Source organism: Lissotriton helveticus, chromosome 6 (genome assembly GCF_964261635.1).
Source record: "Lissotriton helveticus chromosome 6, aLisHel1.1, whole genome shotgun sequence".
NCBI lineage: Eukaryota > Metazoa > Chordata > Amphibia > Caudata > Salamandridae > Lissotriton > Lissotriton helveticus.
The window spans coordinates 513,802,356-513,828,317 of record NC_136067.1 but is presented as its reverse complement, the minus strand read 5'-3'; positions in this window follow the sequence as shown (position 1 = coordinate 513,828,317).

The following is a 25,962-nucleotide window of genomic DNA, read 5'->3' as shown; positions in this document are numbered from 1 at the left end:
TTCGCGGTTCCCCATGTTCCCACGACTCCAGTGCTGTACGTTATCATCAGGTGCATGGAGAGTGCACTTAAACCTATCCCTGTACTGTTGTGTCCTTTGGTCTCCCTCACTTTGAATGAGACGAGACGTCTCTCCACACTCCGTACTTCTACCTTTTTGCTCCTGCCCATTTCCACCGTCAATATGACGTGTAACTCCTCTACTCTCCTGACTTTTACCGTCCCACTCCTGACTGCTTTCGCTAGCCCCGCAGTGAGATAATGTCCCGTTGCCTCGACTTCCCCATTCAGCTTCTGCTCCTGACCTGTTGCTCGGTGCTTCTGTGGACCTATCCCATTCCTTCAAGTCAGCCCTCAACTCTTTATAGGATTTCGGCCGTGGTCCCCTCAGGTCCATCGGTCCTCTCTGACCCCCCTGTTCTGTAACGGGATCCACTGCTGAATCCAATGGGGTGCTCCACGTTATCGGTCCTGGCAATTGCCTCCAGGCATTTGTCGTGTTATTCCTTCTTTCCATCTCAACTCTTTCTCTGTCTAGCCGTACCTGTTCTTCCTCTCTCCCTTTCTCTGGGTGATAAACCGACACTATAGGACCTATGGTAACGGGTACTTGAAGAGCATCTGGCAATCCATAAGACTCAACCCTCTCTGTTGCTGGCATCTTCTGCACCACAACCCTTCTGACTACTCTCTGTACAGGACTATGTTGAGGTGTCTCCTCACCTTTGGTAGGTACCCAATTCGTTATAGGGAGTGGCCTATTCCCTTCTATTTCAACCATATCTTCCCTTGGGAGCTCAGTACCTTCTATCTCCCTATTGTCCGGAGGCGGTCTATCTATCAACAACCTATTTATTAGGCCATCCTCTGACTCGCTCTCGTCATCCTCTTCTATGGGTCTCTTTTCTCCTGTAACCTCTCTCACTGGGTACAACTTATCCACTTCAATCGTCTGTACCCTCCATTTCTTGGCTTCCGCATCCCATTTGGCATCTTGCACTGCCCTTACTGATCGCCTTACCCTTTCTTGGCGTCTGTTCTGATTCCTGTCGTGCTCCGCCCTAATCCACGCATTAAGGGCCTCAAACTGTGTTGGTCTAGGCAAAGGTCTCAATGAGGACATAACTGCTTTCAGCTGATGCAACACTTCTAGTCTAAACGTTCCGTATTTCGGAAAAGTCAGTTCCTCATTCCCTTCTGTAATCTTACTCCAAGTATCAAGCCACAGTATATTATGCAACCCAACATTCGTTGCCATATAGTGAGCTGGTGTACCCTCTGGCGGTGCCTCTTCCCCGTAATAAGATTCTCTTCTTTTTCTCTTAAAGATCGCTCTCAAACATTTAAAACACTTCATGTTCAAAATCTACAAAATTTCTATTTTCTCCGCGTTTGTTTACTTCCTGATGACAATCCACCAATCCCAGCGCGGTTCTCGCTAACCGGCCTATCACAGCGCGGCTTCTCACCAACCGGCCTATCACAGCGCGGCTTTCGCTGACGTCACACCAACCGGCCTATCACAGCGCGGCTTCACACCAACCGGCCTATCACAGCGCGGCTCTCGCTGACGTCACTCGTCTCCCCTTCGCAGCAGTTCCCCTCCTTTCTCAGCTCGTCTCCCGGTCATGCATGCGTCCCATTCATACTCTGAAAAACGATTACTTCCGACCAAGCAATCACTTTCCTTGACTGTACGCCCACAGTCTAACTGTAATTGTCACCTTAACTGACAAAATGTCTTTCCGTGTACGTCCAGACAATCGCCTTAAATGATAGGTTACTTACACACGGTAACTTTCGACCTGCGTCCGTTACCCACACACTCACTCTTGCGTTCCCCCTATCTCGGTCCAGCGGGCGATCAATGGTACCTCATGACCCCCTTTACTCTGGTCGACAACTACTCTGGATGTTCGATACACCCGAACCACTTAAGCTCTTCTCCGAACTTAAGATTTTCACCCAGGTTGCGCGCGCTCACAACCCTCTCTCATTCACACTACAGTCATTCAACTCCGCATGACATTACAATACAGATACAACACAAAACACCGCAATCTGTCAACGCATGACCCTTGTTATACTCACTCTCGTCCGACCCTGCTGCTTTTCTCTCGCACCGTCAGCACCTTCTTCGGCAGGCGATTCTTCTGCTGCTCGTCTCTCGATCTCTAGGGACCTTGGGGTAATCTTAACCTAGTCTAGATCACCTTCCTCTAGAAGGTAACCATCCGTCTCTGCTACCAACTGTTACGGCGGGATTTCTGATCTATTGCTATAGGTCTAGATCCCAACTCAGGTCGACTGAACCGTTGATACCTGTCATAGAGTAAAAGGCAATCCACTACTAGGTCAATCCGTTAAGGACTTACACCACTCTAAAGAACCACCTACTACAAATAAGTTTTAAAAGTTTATTATAAAGCCAAAGTTAACTGGAGATACAAACATCTCAAAATAAGGTTAAAAAGATATACTGGTATCAATACAAATATACATTTTCTAAATGCTCTTAGTCGGCAGAAGAATATCACCAAAACCAATTCAAAAATCATCAGAGTTGCAAGAATAGACACAAGCTGGAACTTGTGAGTCATTTACAGAAAGGAAGAAAATCCAGGTTAGACTGTCCCTACACTAGACTAAGTGACATCCCTACTTAGTAAAATCTTAACCTAAAAAGGTGTCAGCCGTGGTGACTTCCAAAGAAGATCACTCACTTCCCTTAGTCTTCATTGTGAATCGGTGTCTCGCAGTTATCCTATCTGCCTACCCATCCGCTCTCTTAGGTTCCTCAGACCATCTGCCCTAACTCCACCCAGGGGTGCTGTCCCTAATACAAAAATCACATTTACAATAGAAACGCCCTTTAGAGACGCCCCTCACGTGGTGTCGGTTCTGGCATTTTCCATGCTGATACTCCTCTGGGCCCATCGTTAGCGTTGACCTTGCTTCTCAGGCTCTTTCCCGGCAGGACGGTACCCCCCAGGAAATTCCTGAAGCCTCCTCCAGGCCTGTGCCTGACTCCCTGAACAAAACTCTATTCATCACTCTCTTGATTGGAACCTCCTCGCACCTGCAAACAGACACTTGTACAGTGGGCCCCAAATTCCGGCCTCCACCGTATCTTCTAAGTCGTAAACCTTCGAGCAGGCTCCGCAATTTATGCTTAACATGACCTTCCTCTAACTAACACATGCAGATCAAAAGAAATGACCTTATCTATTCAGGCCTATTAGAATTACATGAAACAGGCCTGTGCACTCTGTAAACCTTTAATTTCTTAGTCTAAACAGCATTCTAACTTAATACACACAATGGTTATATGAAACACTTCTATAAAACATATATTTCAGTTCTATGATCAATAATACTTTGAATTACAACAACATTAAAATCCATATCATGTGAGTGTGTAACAGCACCTTTCATGCTCTGTGAACTGCCATGTGGCCTACACATTTCTACGTTTAGCAGTATTACATTCTCCTCTACAACAGCCACATAACATGGGATTTCAACATCATTCTAACATCTCTACACACTCCTACATTAGCTTTTCACACTGATATATGCATTCTATTTTAATTAAACACTCTTATGTATTTTCACTCTATAAATTCGACACTCTTATGTAATCTTTACTAAACTGATGCAACGTGCTTGTAAATATGGTGCACTTCTATTTTTTCTCGATTTGCGCTCTCTCAAAAGTAAATGATATTAGATTTGTTCAACAGCTTGCGGACTTGAATTAGTAAACCAAAGTGTCATACACAAATATAGTTCCTCTTAGATTATTTTCGCACACTGGAATATTTCTCTTTATAAATTCCCAGTCTACGTTTACAGTCAGTTAATTTTGTCGCATGGAGAAAATTACCACAAAGGAACAGTTCAAATGCCGGCTCAACTGAGCATAGACACTCTGCTATTTTAACCTCTCCCCTCTGTGTGTTCCAGAAACTAGCTGGAAACTTCCACAAAGGCCGGTAAAATGCTCACTTCTGCAAAGGCACTACACAATTCTGCCCAGTGGCGTAACGAAAGCTGAAGGGTCCCCCCTGCAAGGTACACAGAGGGGCCCCCTTCCGTATTTAATCTGGAGCGCTCCGGCGTGAGTACAGTTCTGAGGGGGCCCCCTGCAGCTCAGGGCCCCCCCTCACTGCGGGGGTTGCGTGGGCTTGTGTTACGCCCCTGATTCTGCCCACTCTCCTCAGCACAATCAAGACACCTCCTGAACTCCCACAATTGCCGTCACAAATGATGGCGATGCAAGATGGCAGCCACATACATTACACATGTTGTATGGCTACCAGAATGCCCTTGATACTTCCTGACATAATGTGCTGCTGACACATGCGTGCCGCTCTGCTTACAGCTTCGGCAACTGTGAGCTACGGAGCCACATTCCACCACTAGTAGAATTTCCAGTACTGCATTCTCCAAGAACAATATGATAGCTCTGTTGTCCTACTTCACCATTTGGGAATTGGCTGTGAGCACCGCTCAACTACCGCAAATCCAGATGAAGTCACTATGCAGGCACCGGGTACAACAGATGACCTGTTCCACTTTACCATGTCACAGAACAAACTGATAAGCTTGGCTGTTGTTTTATTTGTTAAATCTTTGCAGCCCCTTCTTTTCCTACTCCACAACTGGCAACCAATATCCAGATGGTTCGTCCAACAGAGCTGTGGTAGGGGAAGTTGGTGGTCACGCCTGTCCCCAGCAGATTGGAGGTTGCCAGTATCAAGTTCTGCTCTGAAATGACCACATTTAATATTATTTCAAAGATTCTTTATTCAGAGTACAGCTCCTGACCACCGAACAAACTGGCTCCTCTTAACTGAACTTGCCAACTGCCTCAGATGATGACAAACTTGGCCCTATGTGGTCATCAGGTGACATTGTGAGTAACTAGGCAATACATGTCCTATATACATTCCAAAAACAGAATGCTACCACCACAACTTCATCTACTAAGTAACAACAGAGCTACACACACATAGAAATATTTCTTAAAAACACAGGTTAGCTTTGGAAGAGATGCTGGTGGAGAATGAACAGGTGCTGATGGGTCTGCATGCAAAGTATAGTGTGGATCACAAATAGTTCCCTTGTGCTTGATTTAAAAAGAGCCACTCTTTCTGTAGATTTACCCATCTGAGTCATCAACTGGAGTTCTAAAAACCCTTTTTAAGAGCGATAAAGTAAATTTTTTTTATTGCCTAATAAATGGTACTATACTCTTGTTCCATTGTCGCTTTGAGCAGTTTGGCGGCACATATAAAAGAAGGAGGCCAGATTCCACAAAACACATAAAACAAAAGGAACATTTAAAAGAAACATGATTTGAAGATGCTTAAACTTCTGATCACTGATCAGCTGTGTAAAATGTCCTGCTAAATGCAACTAACGCTCTTCATATTAAGCTAATTACTAGAAGTGAAACAATTGAGAAGTGTTAGAAATGGGGGTCTCTAGTTAGCAGAGGTAAGTACCTTTGTCCAAATAGGGACCTTTGCTTCTAGTTAGGGGGATACACATGTTAGATAACCCCTGCTCACCCCCTTGGTAGCTTGGCACGAGCAGACAGGTGTATCCAAAGACAATGTGTAAGGTAACTGTACTTAAAAAACACGCACTATTATAGTGATAGCATCACAAATGAACACCACACCAGTTTAGAAAAATAAAGTATCTTTATCTGAACCCAACACAACAAAATCCAACATACAGGTAACAAGATGTGACTATAGAACAGTTATTACAAAAATAAGGCTTGTTGAAAACAAATAGCTCCACCTGAGTTTATTGCGATGTCGTGACAGCAATGAATCCATAATACGGCGCCGACCGCGAGGTGTGCAGCATCGGGCACAGAGTCACAAGGACCCCAAACAAACTGCATCTTGGAAATGAAGTCTATGATAATGCACAGCCTCACGGAGGTGAGGTGTCAGTGCTGAGGTCAAGGCTGGCTCCCTGGCTGCCACGGGGGAGGTGAGGCATCATGTCTACGAGGAGGCGACGTGTCGACTCTAGGACGGGGGAAGACGGTTGCATCAGTGTTGAGGCCTGAGTTCCGGGTGACGGTGCAAATTAGGCAGATTTGTGGAGTCTCCCTCAGCATCTATCGGCGCAGCGATAACAGGATGCTGGCGCTGGTAGTGACAGAGTTGGTGCGAGTGCTGATGTCAGGAAATGCCAATAATTTCAAGTGTCGGCAGACTTCAAAGGGTGTCAGAGCTGTAGTGGCCGGGCAGTGTGTCATGCACTTCGCTAGCTGTGCCCCTGGCTTTGGTGTAGATAGTGGTGTCACAGCAGCATTGCTGACGGCGTTGTAGACAGGTCCTTATACTGCTCTTAGGTTTCTTCCAGCTTCCAACAGGAAGGACATCCTTCAGAGGCCCAAAAGTGGAATAGGCACCTCCTGGGAGGTCAGAACTCGCAGCAATAGATTTCAGGTGAGCTGGGGGGGTAAGTCTTTGTGTCCCTGAGAGGAGACCAGCACACACAGGCCCTTGGAGATTCTTCTTTAAGCAGGTTCACAGCAAAGTTCCAGTCTTTGTCCTTTCCTTGGCAGAAACAGCAACTGCAGACCAGCACCACACAGTACACCGCAAAGGGGCAGTACTCCTCCTCACAGCTCTTCAGCTCTTCTCCTTGGCCAAGGTTTCTCTTGAGTCCAGATGTGATCTGTGGTTCTGGGATTTAAGGTCCACTACTGATACCCCATTTTGTGTTTGTTCTCTTTGTGAAAGAGTCTCTGAGCCCAGTCCAAACCGAGTCTGTCCTTACTGGTACAGTATGACCACAGGGGGTGAAGACAACAGTGTGCAAGGGAGGCATGCCCTATTCAGGTGCAAGGAAAACCCCCAGTGGCTCTCTACAGTTAATGAACATCCCCAGCCCTTGTTACTCTAAAACCAGACAGTCAATCCACAAACAGGCAGAGGTATACAGAATGGTTAAATAAAAAATGCCCACTTTTTAAAAGTATTTTTAAGAGACAAGGGAACCCAATGGATCTGAGAGGGACCTTGGGTGTGAGTAATTATAAAGAAACAGTGGTCCCTTTCAACACTGATAAGTAGACCAAATAAACACAGAGATACAATAACAACTATGTCATATAGTTCTTATGGGAGAATAACCATTTTAATTTACATCATAAAGAACATGGAAATAACACAAAGAAAAGTGGGGTAGTATTAAATAACATAGGGATAAAGGAAACTCTGGCAGAAACAAACAAGCATGGCCAGGACATACACAATAGCTAGGCCAAAAAATATAGTAGGAGCACCATTGCACCAGTATAGAACAGTTATATAAAACAATTTTGTGACAAGGTGCAAAAGTCAACGGTGTTTCAATCTCATAGATAATAGTGGGATCATCATCAGGACAAAGGTGTGCACTGCTTGAGAAATATGCCTGCTTATTAAGCAACTGTAAGGGTGTGTGGAGAACCGGGTGGGTCAGGGGTCAACCATATAAGCACGGAGGGCCTGTCATGGATCGAGGGATGGAAAGTACGTCCGACAAGTAACGAGTATCCAGTATTGAGCAATTCAGAAAACAGTGCGGATGTTGGTGGGATGCCAGAAAATGAGTGCAGGTAGGTATCCTCGGGATGCCTCAATAGGCTTAAAGCAGGCAGGCGGAACCAGTTTGGGTGCAGCGCCTTGAGAGCGTCACTGGTGATTAGTGTGCTCTACAAATACTTGATTAATTGATTGACAGGTGTGCTAGGGTAGCCTTAAAATGTGTGAAGGAGTTAGAAGAGGTAGGTGGAAGCTGATGTGGGGCCACGGGTACCAGCATTGCAGACACGTAAAGGTCAGAGGGAAAAGGCATTTTTCCTCAGACCTTTAGGTGCCTGGCTCACATGGAATGGCCCGCTGACTGCACCGCTGGTACCACCGGTCCTAGGATGCTTGTTTTCCAGTACAGGGCGAACCTGGCAGTTGGGGCTGGACTGTTCCCATAGGAAACAGGATCATGACTGATTTGAATGTGGCTGGGGTTAAACTGGAATGGCATGGGAAGCAAATAAAACATAGATTTAGGCCCAGATCTCTGTACTGGGGTGAATGTTTGACATTGTTCAGCATTCTGTCCATCAATTGGTCTTTTTTAAATTGTTGCTAACTTGGGCAGGTGCATATTTTACTTTCATTTACCTTCTGGCCATCTTTGAACAGTGAAATAAATCAATCAATCAATCAATCAATCAATCAATCAATGTACTTGTAAAGCACGCTACTTACCCGTGAGAGTCCCAAGGCGCTGAAGGGAGGGGGGAGTGTGCTGCTACAGCTCGAAGAGCCAGGTCTTGAGGAGTCTCCTGAAGGTGACTAGGTCTTGGGTCTGCCATATGTGGATGGGGAGGGTGTTCCAGGTCTTGGCGGTGAGGTAGGAGAAGGATCTGCCTCCAGAGGTCGTTCGTTGGATGTGGGGGACAGCGGCGAGGGCGAGGCTGGCGGAGCAGAGCTGGCGGGTGGGGGTGTGGAAGCTGAGTCTGCTGTTCAGGTAGGCTGGTCCGGTGTTGTGCAGTGCTTTGTGTGCGTGGGTGAGGAGCTTGAAGGTGATCCTCTTGTCGACAGGGAGCCAGTGTAGGTTTCTCAGGTGGGGGGTGATGTGGCTGCGGCTGGGGATGTTGATGATCAGTCGGGCTGAGGCGTTTTGGATGCGTTGTAGTCGTCGTAGGTGTTGGCCTGGGATTCCTGCGTAGAGTGCGTTTCCATAGTCCAGTCTGCTGCTGACGAGGGCCTGTGTCACCGTTCTTCTTGTTTTGGTCGGGATCCACTTGTAGATTCTGTGGAGAATGCCGAGGGTGTTGTAGCAGGAGGAGGAGACCTGCTTGGCCATGGAGAGGGAGGAGTTGAGGATGAATCCTAGATTGCGTGCGTGGTCAGTGGGTGTTGGTGCTGTTCCCAGTGTGATAGGCCACCAGGAGCCGTCCCAGGCTGAGGGGGTGGATCCGAGGATGAGGACCTCCGTCTTGTCCGAATTCAGCTTCAGATGGCGGCTCCTCATCCAGTCGGCGACGGCCTTCATTTCTTCAAGGAGGTTGGTTTTGGCCGTGTGTGGGTCCTTGGTGAGGGAGAGGATGCGCTGGGTGTCGTCGGCGTAGGAGATGATGTTGAGGTCGTGATGGCGAGCCACTAGTGCGAGGAGGGCCATGTAGACATTGAACAGCGTCGGGCTGAGGGATCAGCCCTGGGGGACGCCGCAGATGATGTCGGTGGCTTTGGATCGGAAGGGAGGGAGGTGGATGCTCTGGGTTCTGCCGGTGAAGAAGGACGAGGTCCAGTCAAGGGCCTTCTCTTGGATTCCGGCTTCTAGGAGGAGTGCCTTTAGAGTGCGATGGCAGACCGTGTCGAAGGTGGCTGACAGGTCCAGGAGAATGAGGGCTGTTGTTTCGCCGTTGTCTAGTTGGCGCCTGATATCGTCTGTGGCGGCGATGAGGGCAGTTTCGGTCCTGTGGTTTCATCTGTCTCGTCATCATTGACGTTGGACCAGGAGGTCAGGCAGTTGGCGCTGGTGGTGTTCACAGGGGAGGTGGAGTCTGGCGTAGTCGGGGCGGTCGTGGTGTTGAAGCTGTCGTGGATGTCAGCGATCTTGCGGTGGAAGAAGATGGCCAGTGAGTTGTACAGTTCTTGTGAGGGCGGGATGTCGTTGGCGTTGGCGATGGGGTTGGAAAATTCCTTTACGATGCTGAAGAGCTCTTTGCTGTTGTGTGCGTTGTTATGCAAGCGGTCTTTGAAGGAGGATCTCTTGGCTAATCTGATGAGGTGGTGATGTCTGCGGGTAGCGTTCTTGTGGGCTGCACGGTTGTCTGGTGTGCGTTCATGGAGCCATGCCTTCTCCAGTGTTTGGCAGGCGCGTTTGGAGGCCTGGAGCTCATTGATGAACCATGTGGCTCTCTTGCTGGTGTGGATTTTGGGCGTTCCTTGAGCGGGGCGAGGGTGTTGGCGCAGTTGTCAATCCACTGTCTGAGGTTGAGGGCTGTGGTGTCAGAGTTGGTGGGGTCAGTGGGTGGGTTCTTGGGGAGGGAGGTGAGTAGCTTGTTTTTGGTGACTTTGCTCCAGCAGCGGCGAGGCAGCTGTTGGGTGCGTGGTTGTTTTTTTCATGAATGTGAAGTGGATGCAGTGGTGGTCGGTACAGTGGAGTTCGGTGGTGTGATTGAAGGTGACGTGGGAGCCTGTGGAGAAGATGGGGTCAAGCGTGTGGCCGGTGGCTTGGGTGGGTGTGGTGACGAGTTGTCTGAGGCCGAGGTTGGCGAGGTTGTCGATCAGGGTGGCGGAGTTGGCGTTGTTGTTGTTCTCGGGGTGGAAGTTCAGGTCCCCGAGGAGGATGTAGTCCATGGAGGCGAGTGCGTGGGTGCTGGCGAGGTCGGCGATGGAGTCGCTGAACTGAGCCCAGGGTCAGGATGGTCTGTAGATGAGTGTTCCTCTGAGGGTGGTGTTAGGGTCGGTGTGTATCTGGAAGTGCAGGTGTTTGGCGGCATTGAGGGTGTCGTCTGCGTGGGTGGCGACTTCGAGGGTTGACTTGTGGATGATGGCTATTCCTCCTCCGATTCCGTTGGCACGGTCCCTGTGGGTGATCTTGTAGCCATCCGGGATGGCTATGGCAATGTCGGGCCCCGAGGAGTCGTTCCACCAGGTCTCGGTCAGGAAGGCCACGTCTAGGGTGGAGAAGTCGAGCAGATCCCAGATCTCGACGGTGTGTTTGCGTGCGGAGCGGGTGTTGAGGAGTATGCAGCGGAGGTGGTTGGGTCCAGCCTTGGAGGTTTGGTGTTTCTGTCGCAGGTGAAGGTGCAGGTGCAGCAGGAGAAGGGTCCGTGGGTATGTTTCGGGGTGGCCTGGAAGCAGGTGTGGTTTCAGCCGGCGTTGAGTGCGTGGAGGCTGCTGGCATCGTAGTGGAGTCTGGTGTCGTGGCGTTCGTAGGGTCCAGGGATTCTGGCGCTGGCGCAGTCCAGGCATGGATGGGCGCAGACGGGCTTGCCTTAGGCGCGCCTTCAGCGCGGCCGCTTCTCGGCCTGCATTTGAGGAGGCTTGGGAGGGAGGACTAGCTGGGAGGTGGGAGCGGGGAGGCCAATGGGTGTGCTGGGGCGGGGCTGCAGGGAGGCAGGGTAGAGAGCGGTGGGAGGCGGGGAAGACGGCGGCCGAGCGGGTCGCAACAGCGGTAAATGCAGCAGGTGGCGAGCAGCAGTGTGGGGGCGACCTGCCTGCATTATTTACCAGGCACTGCTAAAGCAAATAGTTCGTGCATTTGGGACACACTGCCTTTGCCAGTCAAGGCGTTTTGGCAGTGCTGTGCAGCATCAGCAAGATGGTGTACAGAAAGTAAAAAGAAAAAAAAGGCACAGTGACATGATCACAACAGCTGCATCATTGTGTATGCACTCACATGTGTCCTTGCTCATGTGCATCTAAAAAATAACTCAGGCACCATTTCTTTTATAGATCCAAGATGCATTGGTGAATAAAATAAAATTAAAAGAGTTAGGCAAAAGTGCTTTTTAAGGAGCTGGCAGCAATTTGCTGCCTGGTTCGCTATGCAAAAACACAAATGTACTGAAAACATACAGCAGGCATGGGGTGCAAGACAGGAGCAGGTGAGGGAAGTAATAGAGGTGTGGGTTTTGTTTTCTAAAATCAAACTCCTGCTTTGGGAGTGTGCTTTTGAAAAAGAAAAAGGTTTTGTTGGATAACCACAAGAAACATGTTGGAAACAAGGTAGAGAATTCTCCATGGGGACAGCAGAGATCTCCAAATACAATCGTAAGATGGATAACGGGTCACCTGCCAAACTCTAAATCAGCCTCTAATCTCCAACTGCTGAGAATTTTTTTTTCTGGACAGTTCTGTCACCCCTGGTTTTGCAGGGCAGGCGTCTGCACACTAGGTCTCTCCCCAGCCAGGTTTTTTGGAGAGTCTTGACTTTGGTGACGCCCCCTTGCAGCCAAAGGTCCTTTCACTGTTTGTGTCCCTGAAGTAGGTAAAATGGAGGCCGACCACTTGACACTTTTATATCAGTCCCCATTCCCGGGTGCCAGCAGGAGATGAGACTTTGAGTCCTTTGAGTCCTTTTGATTTTGTATTAACCCTCTTCTTCGAGGAGCAGTGAGGAATGTCCTTTCAGCAGGGTATTCTTCTTCAGATAGAGCCTTCTCAGGCCCAGGAGGTTTCTTAGGAGGTTGTGGTTGAGGTGCCAGTTTTATTCTGTGTACTAACCAGTGATTGGAGAAATTCTGACATCCATCTCTAACTATTTTCTTGCAGTCCCTCCTCCTCCTTTTGCAGCACTTTCTCTTTGGTTACTGCACAGTTTCATTACAGCAGAACCCAGCTGCCACTAGGCAGTCCTGTCCTCTTCTCCTTAGCCACTTCCCTATGTAGATTATCTCTACTACCACTGGACAGCGGCAAAACTGATACACCCTCCTACTGTGACTAGCCTGGACATTAAGAGGGTCCTAGGAATAAATAGTAAAAAACCTCTTTGGTATATCCAAGACAAAAGATGTAGTGCTACAGCTGTTCTTTGTACTATTAATTGTTCATGTCCACTTCCCAGTGGCTACACACTGCTAAATCGTCAGTGGTTAACACCTATTTTTGTGTGCTCTGAGGCAAACTATGGTCCTCTGGACTACAGTCATAAATTCTCCAGGTAAGTTTGCCTATTCGATCCTTGGAGTTGTGATTAGTAACAGAACTAGATTACGCCAATTCTAGCCCAGGCAGACTTAAGTACATTTGTACAGATTTACTTAAGTTATAAAAAAATCTGATATTACAAATAAATCTGATTTTTAACATTTAATCACAAAACAACTTTGAAGCATTTTACTAGAATTTCCTCAATTGGAGATATTAAATAATGTCTGTAATCCCATCCAGGCCTGTTCAGGAAAATGTCTAGAAAAGCCTACAAAGATATGTGTTTATGTGGTTTTATTCACAGTGAGAGCATAATATATCCCTTTTCAAGCTACACATGTTAACTATTTAGATATAAGTGGCAAATATATATAGTGCTTTTTATAGTAATTAATAATATAATGCCTGAGTCGATCCATTTAGTTTACAGAAGAAAAAGTATCAAATCTGCAACAATCAATCGGATCTATATGGCATGTTTATTGATGTCATTATTCCTTGAAACATGATAATCATGTCCACTAGAATATATGATTGAAAGTCTCTTTTCTAAATAATTGTTTTTGCGTAATGAACAAGACATCGTGGAAGTTGGTAACGTAATAAAAGGTATCTGCCCTATTTCTGTTAATTGTTTATTCTGAAAAATTCAACAGTAACCAAATAGGTCAAGAACAGAATGTGAAGAGCGAGTGAGGACCTTAGTGCCTGAAGACTGAGATGACACATGCCATACAGAATTGCTTCAACTGCTTTTCCTGAAGGCTACTGGGAGGCACATTTAGCCATCACTGGCTGAACGTATCAACCTGCCGTCCAACTCAGACAAGAATCGAAGACCATGGTTTCTAACCATCTGGAATGTCATCAACTACTGGATGGGGATCAATTCGGTTTCCGGCCTGCACACGGAACCGAAACAGCTCTAATCACCGCTATGGATGAGCTTCAAAGGCGGGCAGACAGAAGGCAGGCAGCGTTTTTGATCCTGCTGGATATGTCTGCCACCTTTGATACGGTGAATCATAGGATTCTGCTTAGGCGGCTCTCTGAGGCAGGGGTGAGAGGTACAGCGCTGCAGTGGTTCCAATCTTTCCTACAGGATAGGCAGCAGGCAGTATCCATGCCACCCTTTCAGTCTGCCTTTTCTTTAATATCCCACGGGGTGCCCCAGGGCTCGGCAATTAGCCCGATTCTTTTTAATTTGTATCTCAGACCTTTGATCTCTCTGATTAAAAGCTTTGATATCAGGATTGTCAAGTATGCTGACGACACGCAGCTGATCCTCTCCTTAGAAGGTGGGGAATCTATTTCTCTGGAGGTGCTGCACAACTGCCTGCGTGTCACGTCTCGGTGGCTAAAGGACAACTCCCTCCAATTTAACGCAGGGAAGACGGAGTTACTCTCTAGCGTCGGAACTAAGATTTCCCGGCCATTCCCAAACAACTTTTGGCCCCCGGAAAGTGGTTCCATAGTACGGCCGGTGGAATCAGTCCGTAATCTTGGGGTCATGATGGACCAAAGGCTCAGTATGGAGACGCGAGTGCAAAAGACGTCTGCATGCTGTTTTGCCATTCTTCGTTCCCTGAGGAAAGTCCTGCCTCTCTTACCTATCCATGCTCGTGCCCAAGTGGTAAGGTGCACCATCCTCAGTAGGCTGGACTATTGTAATGCCCTTCTGCTTGGTTCTCTGGGGTTCGTGTTGGACAGGCTCCAACGGGTCCAATCCGCGGCGGCCAAACTGGCCCTAGGGCTCCCGAGAAGATCTCACGGGCCGTCCACCCTGGGCAAACTACACTGGCTGCCGGTCAGACAGAGGATACAATTTAAGGCCCTCTGCATAGTTTTCAGGGCTCTCCATGGATCTGGCCCAGCCTCCTTGCAATCGAAGTTTGCCTGGTATTCTCCAACCAGACGACTTTGATCCTCAGATGCTAAGCTGGTAGTGGTTCCCAGATTCAGGAAGGCTCGAGCGGGAGGTAGATCCTTTGAGGTGGCAGCTGCTATACTGTGGAATACTCTCCCGGTTGAGATTAGACACATCACTGAACTCCTTCCTTTTAGAAAAATGATTAAAACCTGGCTATTTCCCAAGGCAACAGCCTGATGATCGCACTCCTTGTTTGTTCTTTCCGTCTCCTCAGACCTTTTCAGCGCCAGGATGCCTGCAATGGTGACAGTTCGCGCTTTACAAGTTTGTTAAATAAAATAAATAAATAAATATTGAGCAGTAGCCTCATCGTTCAAAGCAGGCATTCAAGTGTGAACTATCTGTGAAACTTTAATTAGGCCTCTCTTTTTTTGTGCTAAGTTTAGCTTAATGAGCCAGAGATATGCAGGTGAGATTGATATAAAGTTACACAGCCAATATGTTTCAATTTTTTCTACTGTTCACAATTCTCAAAAACGTTGCCACAACTATTCTGTTAATTTTTTTAATGGTTACTAAACATATCACATGCAGTAGGATAGGATTTTGGTTTTAAGTATGTTTTGAAAATGTATCCATTGTTTCTTAACGTTCTTGAGTGTGCCTTTCTATTATAAAAGAAGGCTTGGATTCCACTAATAATCCCTGTGATATTTTATACAATTGATCGTTACCTCAAATACTTCTCGATGGGTTGCAAGATGGTCGCAGTCCAATCTGCTTTCTGTCTCGTGTCGGCAGATTCACAAAGTCCTCAGTGTGAGGCGGTCTAGAAAGCCCTATCCTCATGCCACGCTCTGGAAGATTCAGAAAATGTGTTACTCCAATATGTAGTGTACCCAATTTTTTTTATATACTAGGTCTCTGCCCTATGGGCTTACCATGCACACTTTGGGGTATATTATCAATATTTATAAATAGGTTTTTCATATTTGAAAAAGGTGTTTTTTGCAGTGCGTTTAACCTGCAGCCCAGCCAGTGACAGAACTGCGGTGCTCCTGCCAGGCACATATTCTTGTCCTACGTGCAGGTGCTGGAAATATACACAGCACCGTGCATGACATTTCACCTACCATGCCACAGGTGCATTTTAGACGCCATTTACAACAGATTTATAGAGAACTTAAATAGCTCCAATAAGGAGCTCTAATGTACAGCACATTTTAGGAGAGCACAGACGCATTACTACTGTTTAGCAGTAGTAAAGTGTACATGGTTTTATAGCCAGCAAAAATAGAAACCAGAAAAAGGCCACAAATCTGGTTGACCATGCATAAAATGCGAATTTGCTACATATCAATTCCTGTGGAATGGTCCAACCCAAATCCCATTAATAGCTACAGCGTACTGTACAAAATAGTTCTTCAAAAGACAGTTTTATTTGCCTGTAGGCAAAATGTAAAAAGATCACACAGGTATTATTTTAGAAACTCTCAGAAATGAGAGTTTGAGATGTGGCCACTTCCACAATCAGCAGACTTTCAGTAGTGTAACAGTGAATTTCTAGAAAAAATGGAGAGTTAAGATTAATATTCAGAGAATCGAGAATCCAAAGCATTGTACATACATAAGAGCCCTCAGAATGCAGCTCCTTTTCCTAGGGAGAACTTAACATAAGTTACGTAAAAAACCTATGTTTGATCAAGGAGTGGATTAGGTAGATCCTATTCACAGATGGATATTAAACCAAAAGTGCTCACTTCTACTGGGGTACATGTCACAGTAATGCTGTGATTGTCAGATCATAGTGAGAAAATGTAAATGTAGTGCATATGCAAAAAGGCACACAGCATATCAGGGTTGATGGATGAATAGTATGCATGCCCACAGAACAATAGCTCTAGAGAAACCTATGTTGACAAATCCAGCCAAACCACTCCGACCTATTGATACGGGATAACAAATGTAAGGCCATCATTGCACACAGACTATCAGTCAAACATAACTATTTGCAGGGTTGATTCCCATTAGTTAAGTAGCTGATGCATAATGTTAAGGGATATAAGGAGAAGTAGATCGGGGCAACATCAGGCTAAGTGTACTAGAGATGCACCTCATGGGGAGCATTGGGTGATGAGCTTCAGAGGATCAGTGGATGATATGCCTCACAGAGCAGAACTGTCAGGCGAACGTTGGGTATTCTATAGGAGGTGGGCGTGAGGTTTGTATATCAGAAGTATGTACATTTCAGGGGCACAGGGATCTTTGTATTATGCTTGCACAATGTTCTTGTACATTTGCAATTTTTTCTGTTTGTATCTTTTATGTAACTCATGTAATCCTAAGTCCTTATGTATCTCAACTGGTTCTTTTGTAAAGCGCTCTGACACCTTTGGGTAATGTTCGCACTATATAAAATCACATTAACTAAATAAATCAGCAGCAGTTAAATGAGGTCAGGTACTATACTATTGTGAACTTAATATTGTGCTACAAGACTATCATGGCAAAATCTGATGCTGCTACTTTATCATTAAAACCATATCAGGCGGATGATCCTCCCATTATGGCCTGGAAAGCATGATCCACTGTATGCTTCACCTTAATAATGTATTCTTAACTCCCAATAATACAAACTTTAATTTATTCAAACTCAACTCATTCACACTCATTCATTCGTTCAGTATGTCAAACAAGTGTTAGCAGTACTTCTTATTCCACATCCTTCGATTGCATTAACAAAATGCATATACTGCGCAGTCTTACCCCTTCCCTTTCCTTATGTTCCTCTCTCCAATTCCGCTTGTGCCAAACTGGTTCTGTAAAATTCTATAAAGACTATTTGAAAAAAAAATATCCACAACCAATATATCAACATTGTATAGGTAAGTATAGGTTTGCTATACTTGATTCTAAGTATATGGATCTTAGCAATATACATATCTCCAGGGTAAGTACATCTACAATTACCAATGTAAACTTCTATCCAAAATATTTTGGTTTTCAATATTTTTGCCACAATATTCTTGTTGCACAATATTGAGTGCACTTCAACCATTCAATGATCTTCAAAGTCAGTCAGGGTTGTCAATTTCTTGAATATGGCACTGACCACTGGAAATACTATATCTACAGAATGTACCAATGTTAAGTAAGCATTTTGGAAGTAACTACCACATGATGAAAAGCAAGATTGCATAATGAAATGTTTGCTTTGTAGCAAGTGAATTCTCTGAAATATACTGCTGTAAAACAGGAGACCTATTGTAATTTATTAGTTGACTTCTGTTTGGCGTAAGCCAACTGAAGACCTTTCTAATAACCACTGTTTAACTATGTCTATGGACCAATAGTGAACATGTACCAGAAGTAAACAGTAAAATGTATTCATCATATTAAGCACAGATTTCCTGTGTATTTTATTTTGTTTATTTAACAGTTTCCTATAGTACTTGTGCACCTTACAGTTATTAGTTTACTTTACAAAGAACATAAAACATTAAATTAATTGTACATTAGCAACAAACAAGCAAAAACAAAGAAGTATTTGAGTGGGAGGTCTAGTAATTTTTAAGGGCTAAATTATTATAGCTGAAGCCTTAACAAAGGTGTTTTAGAAACTACTGAAAATAAGAGGATTTCCTTGTTGTGAGAGTAGAGAGTTCCATAGCTAGGATCCCACACAGTTTTAAAAAAAACCTGATCACTGGCTCCTACGCTTCATTATTAATCAACCCCTGTTTGGGCCAATCCCAGGGATATTTGTATAATATAGGAGGGGGACACTCGGGCCACCCCTCCTGGGGCTTAATAATACCCTGGGGATCACTACCTCCATGGGGCTTCTTTTTAAATGAATGCAGGGGAGGCCAGTACAGCCTTTCCCGCTGCCCCAGGGGCCACCACCTCCCTGGTACTTTATCTTTTAACAATACAGGGGAACATGCAGACTCTCCGCAGCCCCTGTAAGGTTGTGGCTGCCACCTCCCCAAGGCTTTAGTTTTAGTTAATGCAATGGGCGCGAATCCCCATACCCCTGGGGACCGCAACCTTCACCTGGATTTTGCCAAATTTAATGCACGGTGACATATGTCCGCCTGCAGTGCCGGAGACCACCACATCCACATTAAATTAAAGCAAGGAGGGGTAACATGCGCTCCCCTCCTGGAGTTTTAGATGGCCCTGGGGACAGCCACCCCAAGCACTGGCTCCTGCTATGTCCCAGGTTGCCCAACCCCAGGACATAGCTGGTTGCTATGGCTTTATGGGAGCTTTACCACTCCTGCCAAGCCATATCAAACTGTGCTCCACTTCTAGCAACTAACTGCATACAAAATGCTGTTGCTTGCTAGAAGCGGTGCACAATTGCTTGTACACAGAGGGAGATGCATATTTAGCAGCTCCCTATGTGTAAAAGCAATGCTGGCTCCTGCAGGAGGCGGGGAACTGGGAGCGACTGTGAGGGCCTTGAGTCTCCCACCCCATGGTCCCAAACTTTAGTAACTGGGTGCCCCGGGTGGGAGCAGGGAACCCAGAAGAGAGTCTGGGCCCCAGGGGATGAGTCCTCAGGGCCAAAATTCACACAGGACAGGGGCCAAACAGCCCTCCTACCTTAATTAAAAGGAAATAAACACATGAAAAGGCAAGGCCCTGGGTAATGGGTTCCCTGGGGACAAAATTGGTCCAGAAGGTGAGATGTTCAGACCCCCTCCCTCTAAGTGAATCAAAAAAATAAAATGTTAAAGGCCTGGCTCTGGAGGATGGGGCATGGCCCTCTCCCCCATTCAGAATAGGCCAGGTTCTGGGAGATAAGGTGCCTGAGACTTAAATTGACCTAGGGCAGGGGGGACGCAGCCTCCTCCACATATAAATTAATAAATGAAAAAATAAGTACAAAAAAAAGACCGGTAAGTTTCTGGAGGCCCCGCCCCCTTTCACCAACACTCTGAAAATCCACCTCCTGGTAGATGAAGTCCCCTTGTCTGCAGAGGGTACTTGGGGGGCAACAAGCCCTCCTGTTACCTAAAGTAAGTCCCAAACTAAGGGATTGCTGAGCGGGCTTTGGAGGCCACATCCATTTTCTGAACCACTCTGCAAATGTGCTTCCTGGTTCCCAAATTCTTTCCCTGTCTCTCCTTTCTAACATGGCTATAATTGTATTAGCTTTATCCCCCAAATAATAGTATCCTTGCTGCATTTTTAGCCAGTTCTCTACTTTTCTGCTGCTTGAAACCAATGTGATACATAATCGCTGGGTCAGATTCCTCTCCCACTAATGCAGATGCTTCCAACTTAGCCATTCTTCCCCCCACAGTGTCACACTGGAGTCTCTGTTCCTTCCAGCGGCCCCCTAATAGAGCTTGTACATATCCTCGTATCACAGTTTTGAATTCTTCCCACAGGGTGCATGAGGAGTCCAAAAACCCTTAATTATCCTGAAAGTACTGTTCTGTCCTTTCTTTAATCTGACCTACAAGTTCTTTATCTTTAAAAACCGAAGGATCTACTCTCCATGGCAGTGCGTTCGTTCCTGTTGGACCTTGGAGTAACAGTGCCACGGCTGACTGATCTGATAAACCTTGTGCTTTCTGCGTTGCATCTTGGAACAAACTAACGCTCTCCGCATACATCAAAATATGGTCCTGGTGGGAGTAGTTGCTGTGTACAGCCAAGTAGTGTGTGTAATGCCTTGCCTGAGGGATGTGTAGGTGCAATATGTCTGCCATCCCCATGGCCTCCACAAATGCCTTTAATAGTTCTGTCCCCCTTCCTTTGTTCACTTTTGACTCTCTATCCCTCTATGGTTCCATCGTTGCATTCATGTCTCCCCAATATGAGGATCTCTAAAGAGAGGTCAACCCGTAGGGTGCACAATGCCAGCAACGTGTCTGTATGCAGAGTTGGCAGTATACATATCGAGAATATATTTAGGGCCAGTCCTTCCCAAGTCCTGGTCTGTGCCACATATCTCCCCAGGGGTTCATGCCAAATCCTTCCCACTTCCAACGGGAGGGTGGCCCTAGCTAGTAATCCCAATCCCCTCATTCCTGGTGTGAACCCTTCATGTGCTCTGAGTTTGTATCTATATCTATCTAACGCTTTGTATCTATTGCCCTTCAGGTGTGTTTCCTGAAGTATTACAATGTCAGGAGTAAGTGTGAGCCGAAAATTTGTTCCGTTCGCGGAATTTGTGGATTTTCTGCAATTTCGCGATCCGCGAATCTCGTGAAGTCGCAGAAAAATCCGTGAATCCGCGAGTGGGACGAATTTTCTATGAAGCATTTACAGGGCTACAGCAGCAGGTGCCCAAGTTGAAGCTAATTTCTTTGTAGCCATTTACAAAAGGGTTACAAAGAAATTAGCTTCAACTTGGGCACCTGCTGTAACCCTGTAAGTGCTTCCTGAGCGGCGCCTCATTGCCTACTTGCAACTATTCTCTGACCTTGCTCTGACCCTCGAAGCAGGGTCAGAGAATAGTTACGATTTAGCAACGAGGCTCCTGTCACAAAAATTAAACCTCAGCAGGAAGCACTTACAGATATAAATAAAGCAGGTGCCCGAGTTGAAGCTCCAATTCAGTAACGCATTATAATCAGCCCAAGAATCTAGTGAGCACGGTCGATGCTAGGCAGGTATGCTTTCTCCCCAAATCTACTGTCTACAAATAGCTGTAATCCGTGATGGAGGTCTAGGCATCCATGAGTTTCTCGAGCGCAATCCCCCTGAACTTCCAGTGACCAGGAGGCTGCTTTCTCCTCATCTGCTGCACTGATCGGTGTCTGACCCTTTATAAACAAGAGGCATGTGAACTCGCACAGAAGCCCAGCCCCACACACACTAGGCTATGCAACCTCTTCCTGCCCTTTCCCTCACTGTGATGGACAGCTCACTCAAGGGACCACGGCGCATATGGGGGCGGTGGCAAAGTTACAGACACATGTGGTGACTGGACGACTCTTCTGGGCCTTTACGCAGCTGTAGTGTAGGAAAAGCACGATACATTTATCCAACAAGGTAGCACTTACCGATTAACCAGTAGAAAGTACTCCAGTTGAGTATAGTGCAATTGCAAAAAAATCCACGATTTCGCAGGGAAATCTGTGAATTTGCTGATTTTTTTGCGAATTTGCGTGCATTTGCGAACCGCAAATTCGCAAAATTCGCCCATACTTAGTCAGGAGTATGTCTAGGTAGATATTTTAGCACTACAGCTTTCATTAATAAAATGCTTTTAACCACTCGGCGGGATCCATGTGGGACCCCCCCCACTATACCTGGAGCATCCGGGTGTTCCTATACTCTCCCCTTTTCTTAAATGTTTTAATTTTTTGTGGGACTTCCAAAATGAGTGTCAGCACTTCCTCCTTGAAGTGGTTGCAGCCAATCAAATTTCAGCACAGGGACTGTGTATCCACATGTCCAGTGCAAGGATTTGCGTCCCCAGATATCTATATGTTTTTAAACGTAAACATCTCTAAATTGGCCAAATTGATTTACACCAAATCACAAAGAACACACTTTCTGGACCAGTATCTCGCTTACTGTAAAATTTGGTGTTGTTCAGTTCAGAGATTAAGCGCTGTAGTCATGTTCCAAATCCCTATTGGAAAATGCATGGGGAAAAGGTGTTTTGGGACCTCCCCTTTATTCTCCACCCCTACTTGACAGATCACCCCGAAACTTTCAACACAGCAGGTAGACTGACTGTAGCAAATGTTTTGAACATTTTTTGAAGATCTGTCAAGCAGTGCCAAAGTTATTGGCAAAACAAAAAAGTATTTCCCTTGGAAACATGGTCATAAGTATAACTACCTATGGCGACCAGTTGAGTATAGTGCAATAGGGAATATATATATATCATAAATCACAATGTTTGGCTCAGCCAAGTAAAAAAACTATGATGTGCAATGTCAGTGGGATGCAAATAAACGTAGGTGTAATCCAATTCAATATATACAGGTAGATTCATCAACACAAATTGCGATCGCAATAGCTGCAAAACAGCTATTGCGATCGCAATTCCCTGATCCGCTATTCATGAAAAGAAAAGTAACCAAATTGCGAAATCGCAAAATATACTTTGCGACTTCGCAAATAAAATCGCAGAATCAAGGTGGAACCCCCTTTGCGATTCTGTAATTGCGATTCCCCAATGATTCTGCAATTCCATTTGCGAAGTCGCAAAATAATCGCAAATGAAATGCATAAAAAATCGCAATTAGCGAAAAAGCTGAAAATCGCTATTTGCGAGGTGCAATTTTAGGAGAACCCAAGCCAGGTGGTAACCATAAAGTTAAAAAGAAAAAAAAAAAAAAATCCTACTAGCTACAGGTGCGGGGCTGAACAAACACACTTAAGGAGACACAGTTGTAGCATGAGGACATTCACAATGCCAGGACTCTACATGGTGGTAAGGCGGCGAAGGCTCCTGGCTGCAGCAAGGAACAGACGCCGAATCCAGGAGCGAATTTTCCGCCAGCGGATCACACTCCTGGGCCAGACTGAGGAGGAAATCTACTCAAAGTACAGGCTGAATGGGGCAATGATTACCAAGCTCATCCGGGACCTTGACCCCCTGATGCAGCACCCAACGATGAGGACCAATGCCATGCCCACCCATGTCCAGGTCTTGTGCTGCCTGCACCTCCTGGCCTCCAGAAGCTTCCAGGAGATAGTTGCAGTTGCAGGGGGGATGTCCCAGAGCACACTGTCCCGCTGCCTAAGGAGTTTACTGGAGGCCATGCTGACCCGGCTACACCATTACATAACATTCCCAACCACCCAACAGGACTTGAATCAAACCAAGCTACAATTTTACAACATTGCCCAATTCCCCCATGTAATTGGATGCATTGACTGTACCCACATCCACATCTGCCCACCCACTGAGACAGAATACATGTACCGGAACCCCAAGTCCTACCACTCACTGAACATCCAGATGGTCTGCAATGCAAAGACAATCATCACCGACATAGTGGCACAATACCCGGGGAGCACGCATGATTCCTTCATATTCCGGCACAGCGGCATGAACACACGCCTGGCCAGGGGAGACTTTGGCGAAGGACACCTTCTAGGTAAGTACACATGCCAACAAACAGTACATTGAGACCATGTAGCTGCGCATAACAGGCACTCTCCCTCTGCTCCTTTCATTCAGGTGACAGCGCCTATGGCCTCCGTGAGTACCTCCTCACCCCATACCTCAACCCAGCCACACCACAGCAACGGCGTTACAATGCTGCACACATTCGCACTAGAAATTGCATTGAGCGGACATTTGGGCTTTTAAAGAGCAGATTCCGCATCCTACACAAGACTGGTGGGGCCCTCAAATACCAGCTTGAGGTCTGCTGCCACATCGTGGCCGTATGTGCAATACTCCACAATATTGCTACCAAGCGGAGGATACCTGTGGAGATCTCTGGCAGTGAGTCGGAAGGGGACAACCGCCCACCTGCACATGTGCATCATGCACGCCGGGAGAACCCTGCTGAAGGACACAGGCGCCGCAACCATATCACAATGAAATGTTTCTAGTGCACCCATTCCCCTCACACAACACTGCACTCAAGCATGACAAATTAAATAATGACATGAGTCGGATTAACTTGTGACTATAAATTCTTATTGTTATTTTCACAATAATGTGTATTTCAATTTTTTCCAATTTACATGAGAACTGTATTCCCTCATACAGCCTCATGTTAGAGAAGAGGGCGTGCTTGTGTAATCAGCATGGCCCTGCTGGTACAGTACATTAAGTCACTGGCGCCTCCGGCTGGACGCACCCAGTCGCCTTTCAACGTCCTCCACGACACTATTGGCCCGTGATGCTGCAGTGGGCCTGGTGCTGCGGTGGCGTTGGGTTACCAGCGGCAAGGACAGGCTGCTGTGACTCGAAGTTCCCTCACTGGCATCATCCCCCACACTTGCCTGGCCATGGCCAGACACCTGCAGACTCTGCACAGCTGTGGTGACTTGCTCAAGGGCCCTGGCAACATCCTGGCAGCATTGCACCATCTGTACCTGCATCGCAAGAGAGCGGCGCAAAAGTTGGGAGGTGGCATTTCCTATGAGATGGTTAGATCTCGTGTATGCTGACAGGCGAGTCAGAAGCTGGCGGTGGCGGCGGCGGGTGATATCCTGCTGGGACACCAGGATCTCGCTGTTCTCACGGACAGCTGCGGTTATGATCCGGCGTTCTATGGCCAGCCCAGGATACCGGACATGTACCCCCCTGCCAGGGCGTGTTGGGACGTTTCGCTGCTGCCTCATCAGTCCGCTGGACTGGGATCGCACAGTGGCTGTGCGCTGTGTCTTCCTCCTGGGTGGTGGTGGTGTGGCCTGTACTACTGCCATGGGTGTCACATGGGGTGGTTGCTGGGCTCCTGTGGCTGCAGGGGTGGCCCTGTCCACATGGGGAGGTGGTGGTACTGCTGCTGCTGGCTGTGATGGTCCGGGTCGGTGGGGCAGGATGGCCCTCTCCCTCAGTGTCCTCAGGGTTCTCCTCTATGTGTAGGGCCTCGCTGTTGGTGCTGGGTTGTTCAGACGCACCTGTGATGTAAATGGGTGCATGATTAATGATATGTATCTTGCACATGGGATGTTGCTACATGCATGCAGGCTTGCATTCCCTGACTGGCTTTAGGAATGACTTTCACTTGACAGCTCTGGATGTGTGTGGCTATCCGGGAATTGTGGTCACACTATAGGTCCCACAATGCAATAGGGCATTTCAGGTGTGCATGGCCTGCATTACTGGGGTTATCAAATAGCTAGCTCTGGAGTCATGGGCATTGTCAGGGGACGGGGTCGCAGTCGCATGGCACTTACCTTGGGATTGTTGGGTGGGTCAGGAGGAGTCCAGCTGGGTGACCCCCACGCAGGCTGCAGGATTGAGGGTGTCCTCCACCAGGTCTTTCAGTGGAGTGTTGGGTGCAACAGTGGGGTCTCCTCCTCCGGTGGCAAGTCGCTCCCCCAGCCTCTCAGCGATGCGTTCTTTGGCACGCCCTCTGAGGTCGTACCACCTCTTTTTTAGATCATCGATGGAGCGCTGGGTCACTCCGACTGAGTTCACCTTTGAGCGGATGCGCAGCCAAATGCGCCTCTTGTCGGCCTCAGGCACCATCCGGGACTCCTTTCCAAACAGGCAGTCATGGTCCTTTGAGACTCCCTCAATGAGGTACTCCAGTTCCTGCTCTGAGAATTTTATTTTCCTCTTTCTGCCTGGTGCACTGCTCCCTGCTGCTTCCTGGGACATTTTCAGTTGTCCTTTGTGTCCTGGTGTGGTGCTGCAGGTAGTCTGTTGTGGAGCTCTCGGCTGTGCTGCTTCCACTCTCAGGCTCTGTGTTCTGAATGAGGGAGGGTACTGCCTACTTCCTGGTTGTGATGTCATCATTGT